The sequence below is a fragment of the Microchirus variegatus genome (assembly GCF_963457635.1).
Source record: "Microchirus variegatus genome assembly, chromosome: 11".
Classification (NCBI taxonomy): domain Eukaryota; kingdom Metazoa; phylum Chordata; class Actinopteri; order Pleuronectiformes; family Soleidae; genus Microchirus; species Microchirus variegatus.
The window spans coordinates 14,028,692-14,049,719 of record NC_139812.1 but is presented as its reverse complement, the minus strand read 5'-3'; positions in this window follow the sequence as shown (position 1 = coordinate 14,049,719).

Here is a 21,028-nt window from a genome sequence, read left to right as displayed (position 1 = left end):
TGGCTGACAGCTGACATCCATGCCATTCTCAGGACAAGAGACCCTCAACTTTCCAACGCCTCAAGGAAAACAAAAAACATGTATGCACAGAAGGTCCACAACCCCTTGTGTGGTGTTAATAACCCCAGATACATGAGGCAGGGCAAAGTAAGCTGATAGACTACAATGTCACTACAAAGAGTGGGTGTTTTTTTGTGGATTTTTAGTCATCAGTGGCCATGAGATTGAGGGAGACAGACGCATGTTTATTGGGCGTGCAAGTGTTTGATGACCATACCTTGTCCACCACCAGCAGCTCTACAGTAAAGAAGGTGCCAACAACTCTTCACTCCTTGCAGAAACAGAAGAGTGTTTTTGAGACTAAAGTCAGCTCACGATCAAAGTGCATCAGGGCAAATGGATCATTTCCTGAATTTCAAAAATTCATTAGAATTATTCCTTAAGAGGTTTTCAAATATCTTCAACGGATCCTTGTTCAGGGCAATGCCGACTATTATGACGGTAAATTTCAAGTCATTCCGAGATACTTATTGTGTTTGAGACTAAAGTCAGCTCACTGTCAAAGTGCATCAGGGTAAATGGATAATTTCCTGAATTTCAAAGTTTCATTAAAATTATTCCTTAAGAGGTTTTCATATATTTCCAACGCGTCCTTGTTCAGGGAGATGCCGACTATTAATATGGTAAATTTCTAGTCCTTCTGAGATACTTTTTGTTTTTGAGAATAAAGTCAGCTCACTGCCAACGTGCATCAGGGCAAATGGATCATTTCCTGAATTTCAAAAATTCATTAAAATTATTCCTTAAGAGGTTTGCAAATATTTCCAATGTATCCTTGTTCAGGGCGATGCCGACTATTATGACAGTACATTTCAAGTCATTCCGAGATACTTTTTGTTTTTGAGAAGAAAGTCAGCTCACGACTTTCTTCGGATTTCTTCGGAAAATGGATCATTTCCTGAATTTCAAAAATTTATTTAAATTATTCCTTTAGAGGTCTGCAAATATTTTCAACGCATCCTTGTTCAGGGCGATGCCGACTATTATGATGGTAAATTTCAAGTAATTCCGAGATACTTTTTGTTTTTGAGAAGAAAGTCAGCTCACTGTCAAAGTGCATCAGGGCAAATGGATCATTTCTTGAATTTCAAAAATTCATTAGAATTATTCCTTAAGAGATTTGGAAATATTTTCAATGCATCCTTATTCAGGGCGATGATAATATTCGGCATGACTGTGAAGAGTTGGAATGTAGTCCCTGATAATGTGAGGACAGCTGATCACTTGTCTCTGGTCTTGCTGCTCCCATCCAGGACAGCTCCCAGACATGAGAGCTTCCACTGTGATAAAGGTCTCCTTTCACCTCACACACAGTTTGTTTATCGCTTTCCCATCTAAGATATCAAAGCCCTTAACAGAATCTTTCCCAAGCTGTCAGACCATAAAGTACCACACAGTATCACGGCCCCATAATCAAAAGTAAGACAAAAGACTGTGCACTTGTTGACAATAGACATTAAGTACTGCTGGCTCATGTGCTTACATTACTGTATTGCTGTGATTGCACTTACTGCCATGATTTACACGATTGCTGATTGCATTATTACTGTTTCAGCGGGACTTTTGTTTTTTTTGTCTGCAATTACGTGCATTGTGAGAATAAAAAAAAAAACATATTTCATAAAACTAAATATGCTGTCAGTTTATTGCAGGACTGTGGACAAAACCAAGCCTGGCTGTGTTTGCTATAATGTTCCTCACAAAACATACAAATAAAGACTAAATAAAGCTTCAGCTGAGCCTACCATCTGGAGTCTGTGTGTACTCTTCCTGATTTTCAACAGGTTTCCCTCTTACCCAGTGGGCAAAGGGCACATGAGCGATGAAGCCAAGGCAACAAGACAATGGATTCATTGATTTCTCAAGAACTACAGCACTCCACATTGGAGTTTTTATTTATTATTTCTTCTTTATTGATCTGCAAAGTTCGCATTACCAGATGAGCCTTAACGTTGCCCATGAAGCATGTCAGAGACGCACGAATGGACCAGCTTTTTTGAGTCATGCCTCCAGAATGCATTAACAGCTCTCCTTCATATTTCAAACTGACTTGCCTGGTGGTTACATTGCTGGATGTCTGAAAAAGTTATGTCACACTTTGAGAAGAGAGATCCCCACGAGACATTCCTGAATTTACTTTTATCATCCAGGCAATCGAACATCTGCTGCACTACGAATATTAATGGAAGTCTGAATGAGTCGTATAATAAAGACATTGTCACCTGTGTTATTGGCAACACCGTGTTGCTTCTGCTGGTATGAATTTGAAGGTAAAATGTGGGATTGTGACAAGAAAATTAGATAAAGGCCAAAATCAAGGAAAATTATAGAGATGTATTTTAAATAACATGATTGCATGGAGGCTCTACAACCTTTGATGTATAGAACAGGAAGAGCTTAACAACCTCAATACATGTATCCATCATTTGTTGTTTATAATGACTCATACTGCATACTTGTTCAACTATTGCGCTTGTAATTTTAGTTTTTCTGTTATTGAACAGACAGACCTTTAATTTGTGAAGTGAGGTATATTATAGCTGTATGTTAGTGGTTTTAAAATGTTCATATCTATTTCATTCAGTAGATGTTTTGTAGTAACACCATTTACAATATTAATTCATTTTCTTCCACTGCTGTAAGGTAGATTGAGTTGGGATTCCTCTATCAAATCCTCTCTATCAAAACTATTATCTACCTCACCCACGTTTTCTTTTTTAATTTTGTCAATACTACACTGAGGGTAACATCGCTGTCCAGATCGGTTTTTAATAATACTATAATAATGTCCCATATTCCCATAAAATTACTTTTGTTATTATCCAATATTTTACTACAGTTTTCCTTTCTACTTGCCCACATATAATAGTTTCCATTAACTGAGAGCAAATTAGGGTCACATATTTGTAGAGCAGTATATGTACGAGGAGAAAACTGTTTTGCAGGATAATGTTCATGGACTTACATGGCACAGGTTTTGTGCAAGTTAGAGAATATCTAGCAAATGTTGACTTCTGACTTCCACTGGCTTTTCTTTTCACTCAGTCTTGTAGTCTTCTTTAGTCAATGGAATCTGAAATTGCTGAGAAGAAAAATGGCCATTTCCATGACAACTGTTGAGCAGAGGTCGTCAAAAGTTAAAGCCTTCGAGGTGATACTTTTATGACGGATTAAAAAAAAATCTATCAAAAACAAACTGGACACAATTTGTTTCTCTCCTGCAAAGTTTTTTTTTTGAACAGAGCATATCATCAAGACAGATTTTAAAAGCATTTATGAGAAATAACAGTGCCATAACGTAGAAACTTATTTCCTAATGTAGAGATATAGACTGCAGACTAATGCTGGTTGTTGGTTATGAAAAACAGAGGGAGGGAAATCATGGAATGAGTCAATAAAGCACTGTGCTAAAAACACAACAACAAAATGTAATCACTTTGGTGCTTTGCATTTACTGTAAACTGCACACACACACACACACACACACACACACACACACACACACACACACACACACACACACACACACACACACACACACACACACACACACACACACACACACACACACACCTGATACTAAGAGATCCATAAGTGGTGCCTTTGTTTCACTTAATGTCTCATCAACCTGAACCACCTACGCTATAATGTAGCTGTCCCGGTAACTTATTACTATCTGTGATGTGGCTCGCGCCTCGATGTGTATTCGTGTTTAATAAATGACTCGCTGATTTATGGTCAGACACCGAATGCTGTGCAAGAAAATGAGGTGTGTAAACAAAATGAATTAAATCCCCAGTGTCTGATGCTTCAGCGAAACAGTGAGACTATTCAACATGCAGGGCAGCAGAGGCTTCAAAGCTCATTAGCTACACCAGAAGAAGAGTAACTGGGGAATGAAGAGGCCACAAGAGCAGCTCTGAAAATATTTGAGCCGCTTAATATTGATGATGGAGTCTATAAATATGTGGCAACGTGATCAGCTGAAGATGTCTTATACATGTACATCTATCTATCTATCTATCTATCTATCTATCTATCTATCTATCTATCTATCTATCTATCTATCTATCTATCTATCTATCTATCTATCTATCTATCTATCTATCTATCTATCTATCTATCTATCTATCTATCTATCTATCTATCTATCTATCTATCTATCTAAGTTATTCATTCACAACCATACAGTTGTTAGCAATGGCAACAACAATGACCCCGTTGCTGTGGATACACTTAATTCATGGCCAAATCAGAAGCAAATGAGCCAAGCAAAGGAGGGACCACACAATGTTGTTTATATTTGAATGACATCTAATATTCTAGCATCTGATCAATGCAATGCTGATTGTGGAGGCTCAACAGTAATAAAGAATAATAATCTAAATTAAATCGGAATTACATTAAATACATTATAATGAAAAGAGTTCAAATGAGAACGAAGACAGATTGTCACAGAGGAGAAGCAGACAGTGAATGCAGGAGGCATCAAGGTTGACGCCTACAAAGGAAAAATGAAAACCTACAGTTAGCTGAGATTTCTCATCATCACTCCGGAGCTGCACAGATAGACACTTTGAAACTCTTCTACTCTGCTTAGCGCATACGTTTTCTCGAGCTACAGACCACCAAGAACTAAACAACTAAACCCACAAATGCTGCTATCTGTTTGTATATCTGTGTCCATATCTGCTGCACGTATAGGTTTGAATTAATGCCGTTCAGTATGTGCTAATTAGCCTCTGAATGGAAGGATGCATGGAGGGTCAAAATGAACTGTCTGACGCATGTGGCATTGTGTGTCTATGCCACAGAGCAAGTGATTGGACAGAACAATATGTGAAAAGCCAACAATGAAAGAAAACAAAAAGTTACATTGTTTATAGTCTCTTAAGTGAAAGCAAATCTTGACTTAAGGCTATTTATGTTGCACTTGTCTGAGCTCTAGTCTTGTCTTCAGCAGGTCAACTCAGAAAATACCTGGACGGTGTTCTGGACTGTTCTGAGCTATTGTCCACGTGTTCCCTGAACTATGTGTGTGTGTGTGTGTGTGTGTGTGTGTGTGTGTGTGTGTGTGTGTGTGTGTGTGTGTGTGTGTGTGTGTGTGTGTGTGTGTGTGTGTGTGTGTGTGAGAGAGAGAGAGAGACCATGGATTAGCAGCAGTCCATAAAATCTCCATATGCTGATGACACATTGATTTGTCTCTCTGTGTGATGTTATCAATATAAAACCCACTTTGAGCTTGTTTGTATTAATATTCTTTGAACAAGTAGGGTATATATGACTAAGCTTTGTAACTATGTCTTTACAATTAAAATGTTGTTGTTTTTTTGGCCTGTTTCTGAATGAATAAACCATTTCTGCTTCCACTTATTGGTTTCAGTCTAGGGTAGACTCCGGGGATCCACTCTCCAGCTCCCACTTCGGGCTCACTTTTAAGGATAGAAGAATTTTCCTCTTTGGTATTGTGCATAGCTCCTGCTGGCTCAGGTGAGTACTGATTAGTTATGCTGCAACAGACATAGACTGCTGAGGTGAACTCCCAGGATGCACTGAGCACCTTTTCTCTGCTGTCTGTCTGGGTGTCCATGCATTTATATCACTCTACATGCAGGGGGGGTGTGCATCTCATTAGACGGCATGTGTCATTAACTTTATGGGGTTTTTATCTCTCCCATGGGTTGGTTTTTTTTTCCCTTGTCTTTTCTTGTTTCACCTGTACTTGTGCTGATTCCAGAACTGCTCCCCAGCAATAATATTAATCTTTAATTTGTTATTCTGCTGTGGTTATAACAAACCTGTTATAATGGTTGTTGTTTTTTTGTCTCACTCTTCTCTCACTTCTCTTTTCTCTCCTACAAGCTGAGCCAGATGCAATAAAAACGTTGATAAAAAAAAAAACGGTTTTGGTGTGCATGCCTGAACGACCACAATGACTGAAGTAGCATAAAAAAAAACAATATTTGATAGAAAATTTAGTTATTTTAGAGCAGGGGTCACCAACCTTTTTGAGACAGAGAGCTACCTTAAGGGTAAAGAATAATATGGAGGGCTACCACATTAACATTTTTTTTTTGTTTACCATTTAAATGATTAATATTATGCATTTAACTGCATACACATTCATTCCAGTGCTTACTCCTAACGATAACCAGTTTTTATAAACAAATCAAAGATATTTTACTGAGCGATCATACGGATACATGCAAGTGAGGTGAAGTGAAGTGAGCCCGCGGGCACCGTATTGGCTGCCTGTGGGCTACCAGGTGCCCGCGGGCACCACGTTAGTGACCCCTGTTTTAGAGCATATCATTAGCGTCAGCACAGTGGTGACAGTTAAAATGTTAAAATGTGATGCATTTGTGGCAAAAAAAGGGACATTGCTACCTGCTGCAAGAAGTGACTTTGAGCTTTATACTTGAACAGAAAGGTAGTTCAACTCTTTTAGAGCCAAGAAACAAAACTAGTTAGAAAAACAACCAAACGATTAGAGATTTTTTCTATCATCAAGACCTGTCATGGCCTTATTTTTGGCTTTATATTGACTCACTTTGACTAATGCAAGCCCTTATAATTGCAGAAACAGTGCAGCAGTGATGGTATGAGATGAGCCTCGGTCGTGATGGGTAATAAATCATCTTCACTGCTGAGATGAGAGCAGGTTCCACTGCAGTGATCCTGAGGCAGTGCTGGGAGGGCAGGAGAAGGGAGGTTGGAAAAAGAAAGAGTAACAGAGTCGAATAAGACAACGGTCAAAGTTTGAGCACATAGATAGGGGACAAGACACTGAGGGGATAAGGAGCCTCGTTTGTGCAGAAGACACAGGTTTAAACTTCAACCTCAAACTATGAACCTCAACACTTTGTCAAATTTTACATTAAAAAAAGCCATAGTCCCCTGCTCATGTTAGAGATTATTGCTGGCACAGACTGAATAATACTGCATTTCAACACAAAGCAAATGCGAAGGAAATTGGTTTCTGGGTTCTTTGTGAACAGGTGATGGTTTATTTTGTTTTGAATACAACATATGTCAGCAAATGTCTTTCAAGAGACACTTTTTGTGCTGCAGCATATAATCACCTGTCAGATTCAGAGGGCTTGATGACTTTTCAATCAGGTGTGAGTTGAAATAGAAAAGAGACACGCAAACTCATGACATTGTGGGATCATATTTATTCCATGCAGCCTTTCAATTTATTTTAGTCAGGTTGACAATGTTTTTTTTCTGCAGAACAATAAACTCAGGGTTAGCACATGAACTTAAAAATTATATAAATCTATGTCAAAACAGCTCTAAGGTCTCCCATTTATGATGTTCAGAGAAATATTATAAATGCGAAAGAGGTCAGTAAAGGAGTCAATTCTACCCACAAAGAACTCTAACAGAAAACAAGGGAGCTCATTTTGAGGCCCATCTGAACTCTGAGCTTTCAAAATTATATTGCTGACTCTGCTCTAAAAAAAACAAGGGGGGGGTAAAATCAATAAAAATTAGTGGAATCACGATGCTCGTTGCATCCTCAGGGCGAGTTGTAATCTAGTTGAAAAGATTGCATCTTTGACTCTCCCGCCAGGCCTGTACGCCAACTGGAGAGGGTCCAGCCTGGCCTCAAATGATTTCATAAATGAGTCTTTCACAATTTTGTTAAAAGCAGTTTCATAAGCAGAGATGTATGTGCAATAGGCCTAAACTCATTAACTGCCGTCTGTATTATCCAGCTTGTTGGTACTGGGTACAAACATTAATGTGGAACCAACTAAAGTTGGAGTGACCATCTGGAGATAAAACTTAAATGCACTTTTTTTTTTAAATTAATTAATTAATTTATTTATTTATTTTAAATATGGCCACTGATTCCATCTGGACAAGGACCCTGTAACCTGCACACTTTTATGTTCAGGAACAATATGTTTTTTTAAATAAAGTGATGGTTCTTTTTTTCACTAAAAGCAGGAACATTAAACTGATTATTAAATTAGTTTAGTTTAATAAGAGAAGTCCCAGTCAGACATATGTTAAGGAAATGGCTGACTTCTTAGACTGTCCTTATAACTAGTCATAGAGCACCACCAGCTTATGTCTGTAAAATTTTGTGATCAATGGTATTTGGGACTCTGGAGGCCTCTCAGTCGGCAAAGTGTGAAAAAGATGACTCACTCATGTTTTTGTGGTTCTGTGGTCTAAGTACAAGAGACAAAACAGGCAATGTTGACTTCCACACTCATTGGGACGTCACAATGGGCTAAATTCCGGGAATTGTTGTCTCCAAGTCCACGAAAAGTTCTATTCTTGGCTCCACAGTGCAGCACAGAGTCCTACACAAACTTACAGCCTCAGAGGATTTATCTGTCCAGTGGATACATGTTATATATGATGGCAATGTGTCTGCTAGAGCCTGCAAATGATCACTTTTCCAAATGCTAACTGCTGTTAGCTCCCAGTAGCCTCTGTGGCTGATGTCCTTTCCTGTCCCTTAAGTTTTGTTTAACTTTTTTTTAAGGTGGACCTTTAAGGTGGACCTAAAGAGATACTACTAAACCGTGCGTTCTGAACAGGGCTGTTTTGGCAGGGTGATTGAACTACTGTGGTGCTTCACCCATCCCATCAGTATAATATTTTTATTTAACTCATAAGACATGTCTTGTACATATCTTTTTGACAGCATATATTTTTTGGCATGAAATAGCAGGACAAACACAGGTTTTACCATTAACATTAAATAGTGTTCCACTCCAGGTTTAAGAGAGCCACGGTTGTGCCATTGTTCACGTGTAAGGGCTACGGATGCGTTCCGATTAAGAGATTGAAAAATAATTATACTGTATGATCATTGTAACATTGCTAAAACAACAAATCTCATGGTGGCCTTGGATCTTTGCAAAGTTATGTACATTTGGGAAGTCCGAACTACTGTATAACCTGCTTTTGTCGTTCTCTAGCAATATAGGACACATTATATTTGGTCTTGCATTACTATTCTCTGTTGAGCTTAATTGTGGAGAACATTTTACTGCATAAGAAAGTCTCCAAAGACAGACTCCTGTAGACCTCCAATAAGTCAGAATATTTAAGGTCTGTGTATGCACAGTTTTCATTATAACCACCTAAGAATTGTGTTTCCATTACCTTAGAATAAGTCCTTTATATCCACACTGGTAGTGGGTATAAGCCATGCCGCTCCATTATAGTCCAGAACTGACAAAACAAACAGTAGGTGTATGAGGACATTAACTGTTTTTATATTCCGTGCATAATTGAGAACATAATGGTTGGGAGGACAGCTTTTCTTTAAGTCAGAAATGTGCCACCCCATTAACTGGGGCTAAATGCTACAAAATCACTCACAGATGACAGATGACATCAAATTGCTAGGTCTCTATGATGTGAATTTGTCTTCTTTATCAGCAACATATTTAAAATATTTATGTAATAACATAGCAGGGGGTCGTGATTATGTGAAAACATGACATGTGGGCTGAGGCCATCAATAGAAATAAAAACAGACATCTTATTTGTCAGTGTCATAAAATATGCCAAAAAGCTTTTTTGTGAATAAATAATTTACAGTGTGACTACTGGTATTCAGGAAAGTTTGCAATTTTAAATAGCTGTCATCATGAGATGACATGTACAATTTAAATTTGCACACTCACACCAACTGCTTAAGGAAACATTTTTTTCTTGTTTTCTGCCAGTACTATACACATATGTGTGTTTTTCATCTCAATTGGGTTCTTATTAAAGAGAACTTAGGACCTCACTGGGCAGGTTGCAGCAGGAGAAACCTTTTACAGCTCCATGATGCTCCACAGCAGAGTCATGACAAGCACATACAGTACTTGCTCAGTGTGTGGTGGAGAAGTCCTTGACGTTCAGATGACACAATGCCTCCTCTGTCATTGCACATTAGAACTTTCACCTCACAGCAAGGAGGTTATGGATATCAACTTGTCGGTGTACCAGAGCCTTTCTGTTTGCATGTCATAAATTGTCAACCAGTTAATGGTGCATGCAGCCTCTCACCATATTTTAGCTGGGATTGGTTCCAGTCACCATTGCATGCTCCAGAGTAAAAGCATTAGCGAAAGGGAAGACCACATCTGTTCCCTTCAGCTTCATGTTAACTTATTTTGCTAATATCAGTGCTAGTTCCAGTAATGACTCTCTGGACAGGTATCTAGCCTAAAGTGGATTTGTCCAGCAGTTATTCAGAACTGTAGAAGTCTCTTGGATGAGAAGAGAAAAATGTACTCAACTGAACTCAAGCAAGTCCAGTTGCCTAAAGCTAAATACTGCAGGAGGGACGAGATAAGCTAATTAAAGATAATAGACATACTATAAAAACATTACACTTGCTTGAAAGGTTGTTTACTCCTCTCCTTTTAAGGCAACGGATTACAGAAAAAAACAGTGAAAAAAACATCAATGTATTATATTTCTTAATGCAAATCCTGTGTCAAGGGTCAGATCTTTTATATTCTTAACACATGAGGGAAATGTTTCTGCTGATTAGATTCGAGCGATCTCTTTCATCACATTACTACAGTCACCAGCCATCACATCATTTTCACCTTGTTTCTAAATGGGTTTATCAGCCTATGGATAAAGTGATATCTGTGAATAAAACAACCTTCAAAGATATTGAATTGAAAACTTTTAATGTGAATAAAAGTGTAGACTTTAATTGATTTCTTTACAGGACTCAAAATAAGATATGTCCCTGAAGCAGAATAGACCCACATTTCAAAACTGATCAATGTATGAAAATGCTTTTGCATGTGGTGTTCTGCTAATGCCTTCTTAAGCAACCAATGGGAAAAGCCTCATGGATTTAATGACATTTGTCATTGCTCTGTCATCATTTGTGCAGATGGTGAGTCCTTACATTTGATTACCCATGCCAATGGCAGAACTTTGTGATGCAGCTGGTGTCCTTCGCTGGAAAACCAATATTTTCATTCCATGGAGAATAATCCCGAACCTTTGGGTGTCGCAGAGTCGTGCTATTTGGCTTTTTATGTGCCATCGCCATATGTTCCCACACAGCTATCTTAATGCTTCCCGCTTAATAGTGGAGTTATTTTCCATACAAAGCAAACAGTATGAACCCGGGACACCGTGAGGCTGCATCTCCTCTGATGAACAGCATTTAGGTGTTGTACCAACTGGAGCAGAACAGAGAAAATGAACTAAAAGAGGGGGGACACAAAACAACACATTTTGTTTTGGACTTGCTTGGTTGAATAGCAGATTTCTGCATTTTCAAGGTTGGAAGACACGGAACTTGACAAAAGAACAAGACCAGCATTTTTTGGCACACTACGCCACAGACAAACACCCCCAGGGTCACTGGCTGGGGCTGCACTGGCTGAGGATGAGAGGGTGGATGTGTCCTTGCCAGAGTCTATAACACTCTGAGACCAAAGTCATGTATACCGGTGCAACAAAAACTGATTGTAAGATAAATCGATATGATGAGCACTGTATTGATTGATTGCCTGTCTGTTACATTACTGCCGTGTACCTTACTACTTGTCAAGTCAGAATGAATTTGGCAGAAAGACTTAAAGGTGACATATTATGCAAAATCAACTTTTTTACAATTTAAATCCTTATTATATATATATATATATATATATATATATATATATATATATATATATATATTTGGGACACTGGAGGCCCTACCAGTCGGCAAAGTGTGAAAAAAGTGTGGACTTGCGGCTCTCTGCTTTGTCCGTAAAACATGTGAGACGGCTGGCAAGGGCAAAAGTATCCGAAAACCGGAAGTTTGCGAAAAGTTATATTTTTGACTCCACAGTGCAGCACAGAGTCCTACACAAACTTCCAGCCTCAGAGAATTTATCTGTCCAGTGGATACATGTTATATATAACGGCAATGTGCCTGCTACAGCCTGCAAATGATCACTTTTCCAAATGCTAACTGCTGTTAGCGCCCAGTAGCCTCTGTGGCTGATGTAATTTCCTGTCCCTTACGTTTCGTTTAACTTTTTTTTAAGGTGGACCTTAAGGTTTAGATACTACTAAACAGAGCGTTCTGAACAGGGCTGTTTTGGCAGAGTGATTGAACTGCTGTGGTGCTTCATCCTCATGGTATTTTGACCAAAGCATGTCACAGACATGTTCATTAGGACACCAGGGAACTAGGTTAACTTGGAGAAATAGGGTATAATATGGGACCTTTAATACATTAAAACATTTGAAAACTCAGAAATGCTTTTTTATTTAGCTATTAAATTACCTCAAAAGAAAATACAAGCCAGGTCGGTACTTCTAAAATGATTTATGGGACATAAAATGAAAAGTTTTGATTGAAAATGAATGTCTACATTAAACAACAAACTGTATTGCATTGAACTGAAACTTGTTGAATTGTATTTGTTTCATAATAAAATGTTTCTTTCCTGAATCATATTGTTGCCCATGTATCTTGATATATTGAATCATTCTCTCAGGGAGAGATGGGTGCGCACACCTGTAGTGTCATCCAATCAGCTACTGGCAACCATTGCTTGGCAAACAAACATAAAACTGGCCCTGCAGACAAGAAGTGATTTGCCATCTCCACTACTCTGCAAGGTGTTTTCATAATTAGCTCTACAAATGGCACAGTCACCAAAAAAAAAGTACCCGCATGCATGCTTGCTTTACAGAGCAAACAAACACAACACTGTGTGATGTAACTCCGCTAAATATGTTCAGTTGTTATATATATTATACATATATTTTTTAAACTCAAATGTCACTCAAAGAAAGCTTCCCTTGCAGACACAAAATGAGCAGAGCGAGTGTGAATTCCTTCAAATGGTAAAACATTGATGTGATGTGACTTTTGCAGCGCAGGCAGACAAATGAGACTGTATATTCTGCTCAGACACTCTCAGGAGTGTGCTGAAAGAAGGAGAGGGGAAAGGCACAGAGATTTATCCAACTTATCAGCAGTCAGGTAATCCTATTGGCATTGGAATAAGAAGATTAGCAGTATGCACTGGTGAGTGTGAACTCACTAGTGCCGCAACCCTGCCATACTTACCTCGCGCCTCAGGTGAGCCTGCAGAGCTTTTCTGAAAGGGCAACTCTGTGTCCATATTCCAACCATTCTCTTTCAACAATCACTTCAGTATCTCACCCCTTACTCATGTTTCAGGGAGCCAGGGTTAATTCTGTAAACTATGTCTCTTTTTCAACCATCCATGCATTCACACCAGCACGCCAAAGAAGCAAACTCTGGTCCGCCTAAAAACGTAGGACCAAATGCAGGAAGAGTTCACATAAAATAATCGTATTTGATGCAGCTCCATGTGGAGGAAACAGAAGCGGTCCTGTTTTAACCAACAGATGTGTTCTTGTTAATTGTTGTCTTGTCTTCTCCTCCAGTAATTCTTGATGCAGCGCCACCTAATATGAGGAGGGGAATACGTCGTTCAAAAGATTTGGTTTGTTGTGAAGTGTGAAAGGAAACTTTGACCGTCTGAATGATGCAACCCCCAATTGTACCAAGTCTAGCGGACTATTAGGTGCCTGCCTTTAGGTGCCTGTCTTTAGGTGCCTGCCTTCCATTCATCACTAGTGATGTAAAAAGCATCACTTTGTGTCATCAAATGGACTTTTGTTTATATTAAAAAAGTTACCTACTACAGCTTTAAAACTGCAGGAAAAAGTTAAGGTTTTGCAAATGGTATAGATCTTTTTTATGAAGGTGCATCTGATGAACAATGCTATTGTTGCTACTATCCTCCTCTGTGTTCCCTGCGTGCTGCTGTTGTGCTGAATGTGCTCAGGGCAAATGCCTGTTACAATGTCTTGTAGACTATATTTTTGCCATAGGGTGCCCTGTTAAACTAGTAAATCAAAAGTGTGTTTCCTTCCATACAGCCTGGAACGATGTAGTAACACATTTAGTATGTATTCATATGAATTAAAAAAAAGAAGTAACTGACAAAACAAATCAACAGAGAGCTAATTTTACGATAATAAAAAAGATTATGTTTTTCTGGTATTTGTTTTTATACTGGCACCCCCCTTTTAAGACTAATTTTTGTTTGTGTTTTACTTGAGATGTTAAAGCAAGCACATTGACAGTTTCAGGGTGCCGAAAAAAAATCTACTTGTTTTTCACGGTGATTAGCAGAGGTGGTATATCGCTTGCCAGGTGACATAGTATGCATAAAATATTCATAGACTGGAAATCGTCTGTAAATCACTGCTATGATTCATGCATTTTTAATGAATTGTCATGAGCGGCGAAAAAACCCCGGGCCTGAGCGTGTTGCCGATACTGTACATCTTCTGCATTATATGATAATGAACATAGGTGCGCTGAGCAGCCATCGACCGGCCTGAAGGCACCATGTTTCATTCACTCTTCATAAATCCTCTCAGATGGATGCGACGCATGCAGACCGAAATGAAAATGACTGGATAAAGAAAGCGATTGCTTCCTGCGAGCATCCTTCCTCTTTCCCCCAAGTAAACAGTCAGACACGAAACAAAACCCTCTTCATTCGAAAAACAAGCTGAGACAAGTAAATTAAGAGCAATTAAAGACGGAGCAATTTTGATATCTAATTTTACACTACAGTAACCATCCCAAAGTCGAAGCACAGCAAAACAACACTAATGTGAGGAATACCATCGCACAGCAACAACAGGGATGCTGCTGGAGTGGAACTGCATCTCATTATCACGGACATGATAGTAACCATGGCAACAAGCCGACATGCTGTCCCCCACAATTAATGCACAGTTAATCACAAACAATAATAAGCTCACACTTAATATTTTATAACTTCTATATAAACTATAGTATAATGAGTTTGTTTTACTTTACAGTTTTAAAAACAGTAAAAACCAGTTTACATTATTCTTTAATGAGGCAAATGATGTGCTGGAGGCATGGCTTGGAGTGGTTTGTTTTGACTCACTGTATGATTTGTAACAACAGAAAGTCAACCTTTTTTTGCAAATCATCTGCAATATGTTTTCATTTCCCCCAGGGCCATAGAGAGGGATGAGTCAGTTCGCTCGATAGAGAGATTTATTTTTACAACTTTCTAACCTTTATGGCAAACACATAGCGAGTACTATCCGAGGACTCTATTTATTCAGTGTTACTTCCCCATAGTTTCACGCTTTTCATGCCTGAAATTATCCAATATAAACCGCTGTCCCTCACCGAGTGGTGCTTTCAATATAGTTTAATATCATTTGTGATGAATTATTCCCTTTCAAGAAGCTGTTCCATCCAAATCCAAAACACAGAGACTTTTTTTGACCTCTTAGTTAGTGCAGAATGATCAGTGTCATTATGACCCAGGGTTAAGATCAGCTAAGATATTTACACAACTTTACAGTGATTTGTGTTGTACGGTGATTTCATCTGTTACAACTCAGGGTATGACAGCATAGTCATAGTTCTACATTTATAGTGTAGCAACACGAGAGAAGAGGTGACAGACTGACATCAGATTAATTAAATCTTGACATGTTGCTATAACTGAGTCGATGATAGTCGGGGAAAAAGTGTTTTTTTATAAAAGAACAATATCACACCCCACAGCTGTTCACAACAACAACTTTCAGAGATAAAAATAAAAACATTTTTACAGTAAGAAAACCCTGCTGGGTGTTCAAAATGTTCACCAACGTTTTTTTTAATCCTGTGCAAAAAATAGGCAGAGACAGACAACGACCCTTCCACTTCACTTTTTTGGCTTTTTGTCTATTTTTGGCCTGGATCTGTTCTTGTCAGATACCACATTATTTGTTCTGAGTTCATTTCACTGCATTTGAATGTGCAAACCTCTCTGCTATCTCGGTTGTTAGAATTGATCAGCGTTGTATGAAACAGCTTTTTTTTTTAATATTTCAAGATGTTATATTTTCTTATAGTTAGAATACTGTACTCAATTCTCATTCCCAATTGTTGTCTCTCTTTTTTTTTGTAAAAGCGGTGCAGAGATGCCGAGCAATGCATCGTCAATTACGTCGTGAAAAGGTCAAAACTCAATATCAAGCTTTGGACATTAAGTTGTAAAACATAACAAAGACATATCTGATCACAGAACCTGTGACCTCATGCACTGCACAGGTGGTAAAACACAAAATGAGCAGACAAAACCCTCAGTCTGAAAATAAATTATGCATTCAGATTAATAGAAATGAGAAACTTGTATGAAATTGTCATAATAAAAAAAAAGCATTTTACTTTCAACTTCTTGCTTTCTATCTAAATCAGACTGTATGTTGTCAGTTTGTCAGTTGTTGTTGTCTCTATTCTAACATTTTAAAGTCATAATAAAACAAATGTTTGATTTGAATAATGCCACAAAATTATCATTTTTTCTCATGTTTATCCAAAACCTACATTTCCTCAGTTTTTGACAAATTGTTTTCAAGAATGATTAATTTGATAACCTCATCTCTCTCTCTGTCTCTTTTTTTTATTTTTTTTGCATATATTGAGGTTTTTTATTGCCAGATATTGATTACACTCCTCCAGATGCCCTAATCAGCTGTTCAAATCTGCACCGATGTAAACAGCATCTCTTCCAAGTAATAATAAATGTGAACCAACACACAAGTCAGTCAAAAACAGATGCTGCCGGGAGAAAAGACAGCAGGAGAAAACTGTGAAAGAGTAGACGATATAAATCTGCACTGAGCAGTTTGACTGTCATTGTTTATGAAAACGACTAGGAGCCTTCTTGAGGTGTCACTTGAATGGCCAATGTGTTCCCAGTGTGACTGAAGCCAGGTTGCAATCATGTTTGATGATGAACCTTATCCAGGCCAGCTGCAGCACCTCTCCACAGCTAGAGACGTCTCATGGGTCTGGCAGAGAAGCAATGCCAAAGCCCATCAGCGCTGAACATCACTCACTGCATGTCCCAGATTCACTCATCATCTCCTCTTCAGAGGGCCGGCTGCCATGCTTCTGCGCCACCGCGTGTGCGCGCGAGTGTCTGCGAATGTGCCTGTGCACACAATTAACTCACTAAGGCAATTAGGGGGTTTCATGAATATTTGAGTATCAACAAACCTGATGCGTTTCTGTCACCTGAATAATGCAGAGGCGATCGTTTTTGATGTGAGGAGGCAATTTGCGATATGAATTTCAGCTTAAAATATTGTTCGTCCATACATAAAAGCAACTGATGTATCGACCAAAAATGTGTCATTTCCTTAAAAAAAACATTAAAAACAACAACAACAACAACAAAAAACAGATGCACACTATAATGGAAAGTGTTGTGAGTGTTTGATAAACGTTCCCTCACAAACTCTACAGGGAAAGATAATAACAGATTGCTATTCATCAGTGATTCATCAAATGGAACCAGGACAAGGCACTGAAAGTCATTTAAATAGATAAAATGAATAAGTGAGGAAATGCGGGAGAAAGCTGAATATTCATCACGCGTGTTGACTCCCTTCACTCAACATCTTTGGTAATCCTGAAATAGATTCCTTGTATGTAGTTGATGCTTTTGCTGGTTTGTTGTGAGAGGTACTCCAGCAAAAAGATCTCCAGGGACAACAATGACAATTTACTTACAACTCATCATTGAGATACTTTATGAAATGTATATGTCTCATGCCGTGGGACATTTAACTGGTGATGTGAAGCTTGATGTTTCCTAAGAGAGAGAGAGAGAGAGAGAGGAAGCCTTAGGGCAGTTGAGCTACTATGTTCGAATGAGACACTTTTATTTCAGGGAAGGATGTTATTCAGACAGTTTTTGTGCCTCGGGGCAAGGTGAAGATTCGAAGTAAATTTAATTAAATACAATTAATCTTATAGGCTCTGTTTAGTCATGCTTCATGAGTAGCATTGAATAAAATGTAAATGCACAACTGTGTTATTGTTCATCCTCACAACGTTTGGTAACTCTTTCTTTTACAGTCTTAAAGGTGCCATAAGAATGTGGCCAAAAACGGTTACTACATTCAAATTCAAAATACCAAGGTTTTTGAAGTTTTCGTTTTCTGACGTAACTGGCAACCCATGGTTGCTCGGCAGCTGAGACTCTACTGACTGCAATGGTTAGTAGACGGCGGTAGGTGGCGCCACATGCCAAAACATTATTTCAAAACATAAACATGATTTGCGGTCTGCAAAAGATTTATTTTAATGCAAATATTTTGGCTCTACTGTTGTTGTTATTCCTGAGTCTCTGTGACATTAGGATGATTTTATGGCCGGTTGCTTTAGATTTATTACATAATGCACCTTTAAATAGAAATACTTACCTGTTTATTACCAGTGGTCATTTTCCAATAACACAATATAATTTAACCAGATGAATACTTAGTATTCCTGCTGCAGATTCGCTGTATTTACCCACTTACAACCAGTAGTTATTACCAATAACACTTTATAATTTACCCAGTATTTTGACCTTCTTATCACAAGCTAATACCTAGTAACATATTTCTGTAACCATATATTTACTGGGTAAATAGCTAGTAATTAGAAGACTGTAGCTACCTGCTTATTACCAGCTTATAACCCAATAATACACTAACATTTGCCATATAGTTACCAGGTAAATATCCACCATTTTGGCCATAGTTTTATTGTATTTACCTTCTTATTACCAGCTTTAATTACCCAATAACACACTATAATTTACTATATAGTTACCTGGTAAATGCCCAGTATTTTGGCCATATTTTCATTGTATTTACTTCCTTAGTACCATTGGTAATTACCTAGTAACACTTTTGTGTTACCATGAATTTACCAGGTCAATACCTGGTAATTAGGGGACTGTAAAAGAAAGCGTTACCCAACGGGTGCCTCGATCAATTAAATGCTCGTCACAGTTGTGAGTATATCTCTGTGATACTATATGGAACACTGCAGCAAAGATCGTCAGGACTCGCCGATTTGAACCAACGCTGGTAAATAGCTATAGTTTCATCATTGCAAGGACACAGTTGGTGAGAAAAATCAGGACAAGCTGTTTCCCACCTGCTGCCTTTCAATATCGCGAAAAAAGTTTCATATAAAACATTGCACGGAGCCTGCATTCTAAAATGCTTGAGAAGAAAGAGAAGGTATGCTGAAGAAAAGTTGACACACACACAACCTCTGCATTTAATCTCTCCGTAAACAGAGAATATGCACAAAGGAGCAGTCAGCATTTAGTACAACAGAGCACTGGGTAGAGAGCTCGCTAATTGCTCCAGGGGCAACTGGGGGATTTGTTTGAGAGCACTTTAGCTCTGAATGTTGAGGGAGGAAAAGCACTATTCCCCATTCTCCACATTTTTTTTTCCTTCTTCCAGCGTTGGAAAACAATGACCACTCAGCACTATTGCTGCTTCTCTGGCCTCTGAGGATATTTTTCCGTAGCCAAATTATCAGAATGTGGCTTCTGGTCATTATTATAACAATGCAACTAGCGGCAGGAGGTGAAAGCATCCATCACATTGAGTTGTGATTATGGGTATGAGCTGGGAAAGATCCATGGAGGTAATTGGTAAAATCTTGTTCGTCAGATCGAAGTGCTGGGTCGGTGTTTGTTTGACCGCAGGTGAACTGTGACGGGGGAGAAAGACAAAAGTGAGATGTTGTAAAGCTGAGATTTGACCAGATGTTCAGGTTTGTTACCAGCGGCGAGCAATTGTATCTGTTGAATTATTGATGCTTTGCTCTCTTTTTATAGGTAGGCGGTGAGAAACATAGCAATCAAGTTAACTTTCACAGGTTCATTTGAATGTTCACTCAGCCAAAAATACAAAACAAAAGATAAAGACGATAAGAGAATGATGTGAGCATACAGACATACATGCTCTCTCTGTGTCTGTATTCTATGATTCCTAATCTTCCCAGAATCATTCGGCTGGAACAGATCACATTTCGTGGCTTTTGCCGTACACATCTTTACCGACTGCCACCTCTACGTTTTTTGGGAATCTTTAATTTCACTGTGATGGACATTTCAAATCCTCTGTTGGGTTATAAAGGTTCCATGAATATATAAGTTGATAGGTGGGTGACAGAAGGCACAGCACAAGGATTCCTCAAGGTGAAACGCTAACAGTCAAATTCACCAAATGTAAGGTCTAAAAATAAGAAAAATTATATGACAAATACATACACATATGGCCATTACAAATAATGTTGTTTTTTTTGTGCCTAAAACGGCAATTTTTACACAATTTCTCCAGAGCATGAAACATAAGTGTAGATGATGTCTCAGCTAGTGTATGGGATGTTAATGTGATTACTATGACAACCAATCCTGCTATGTACACTGAGGATTTCAATTTTAATTCACCCTACAATATGTCCTTGGTCACTATAAGTTTTAAAAGTGTCTGTATCAGTTTGTTTCCCACTTCATCATTGTTGCGCCCGTGTGGGCATAGCACTTGATTTTCATTTTAAATATTTATTTATTCCTCACTCGGCTTTTCTTCTGCTCACTTTGTCTCTTCTTGTTTTGTGATGCGCACAGACGCACAGAAGAACTGTGCACATTTACGTTCTCGTCGGAAATTTGAAAAAGCCTGCCACATCACATTACTCTGAAAAGTTGAATGTAGTCCTGGAAGAAAAGTGTGCACGCACACACACACACACACACACACACATAGAAGACTTACAGCATCATCAGAAAGAGGAATTCTGCCAAGTGTGGTTAAGGTGTGGGGGTGGGATGGGTTCGGACTGCAATATAGTGAACCTGAGATAAATTCCCTCTTGACTGCACCTTCATCCCACGGGCTACAAAGAAATCAATAGTTCACTGGTGCTCATTAAATGTTAACAAAGATTTCAGGAAAACCTTCCCAGAGTCATCATGTCCATAAAGATAACTCATCTCACATACTTTTTTCTTTTTTTTTCCTGTCGGTTAGCAATAGTCCATCAGTCAGTATCAATATACATGTAAGGCTTACAGCCTGTGCTGTGTAAGCACTACTAAATTGC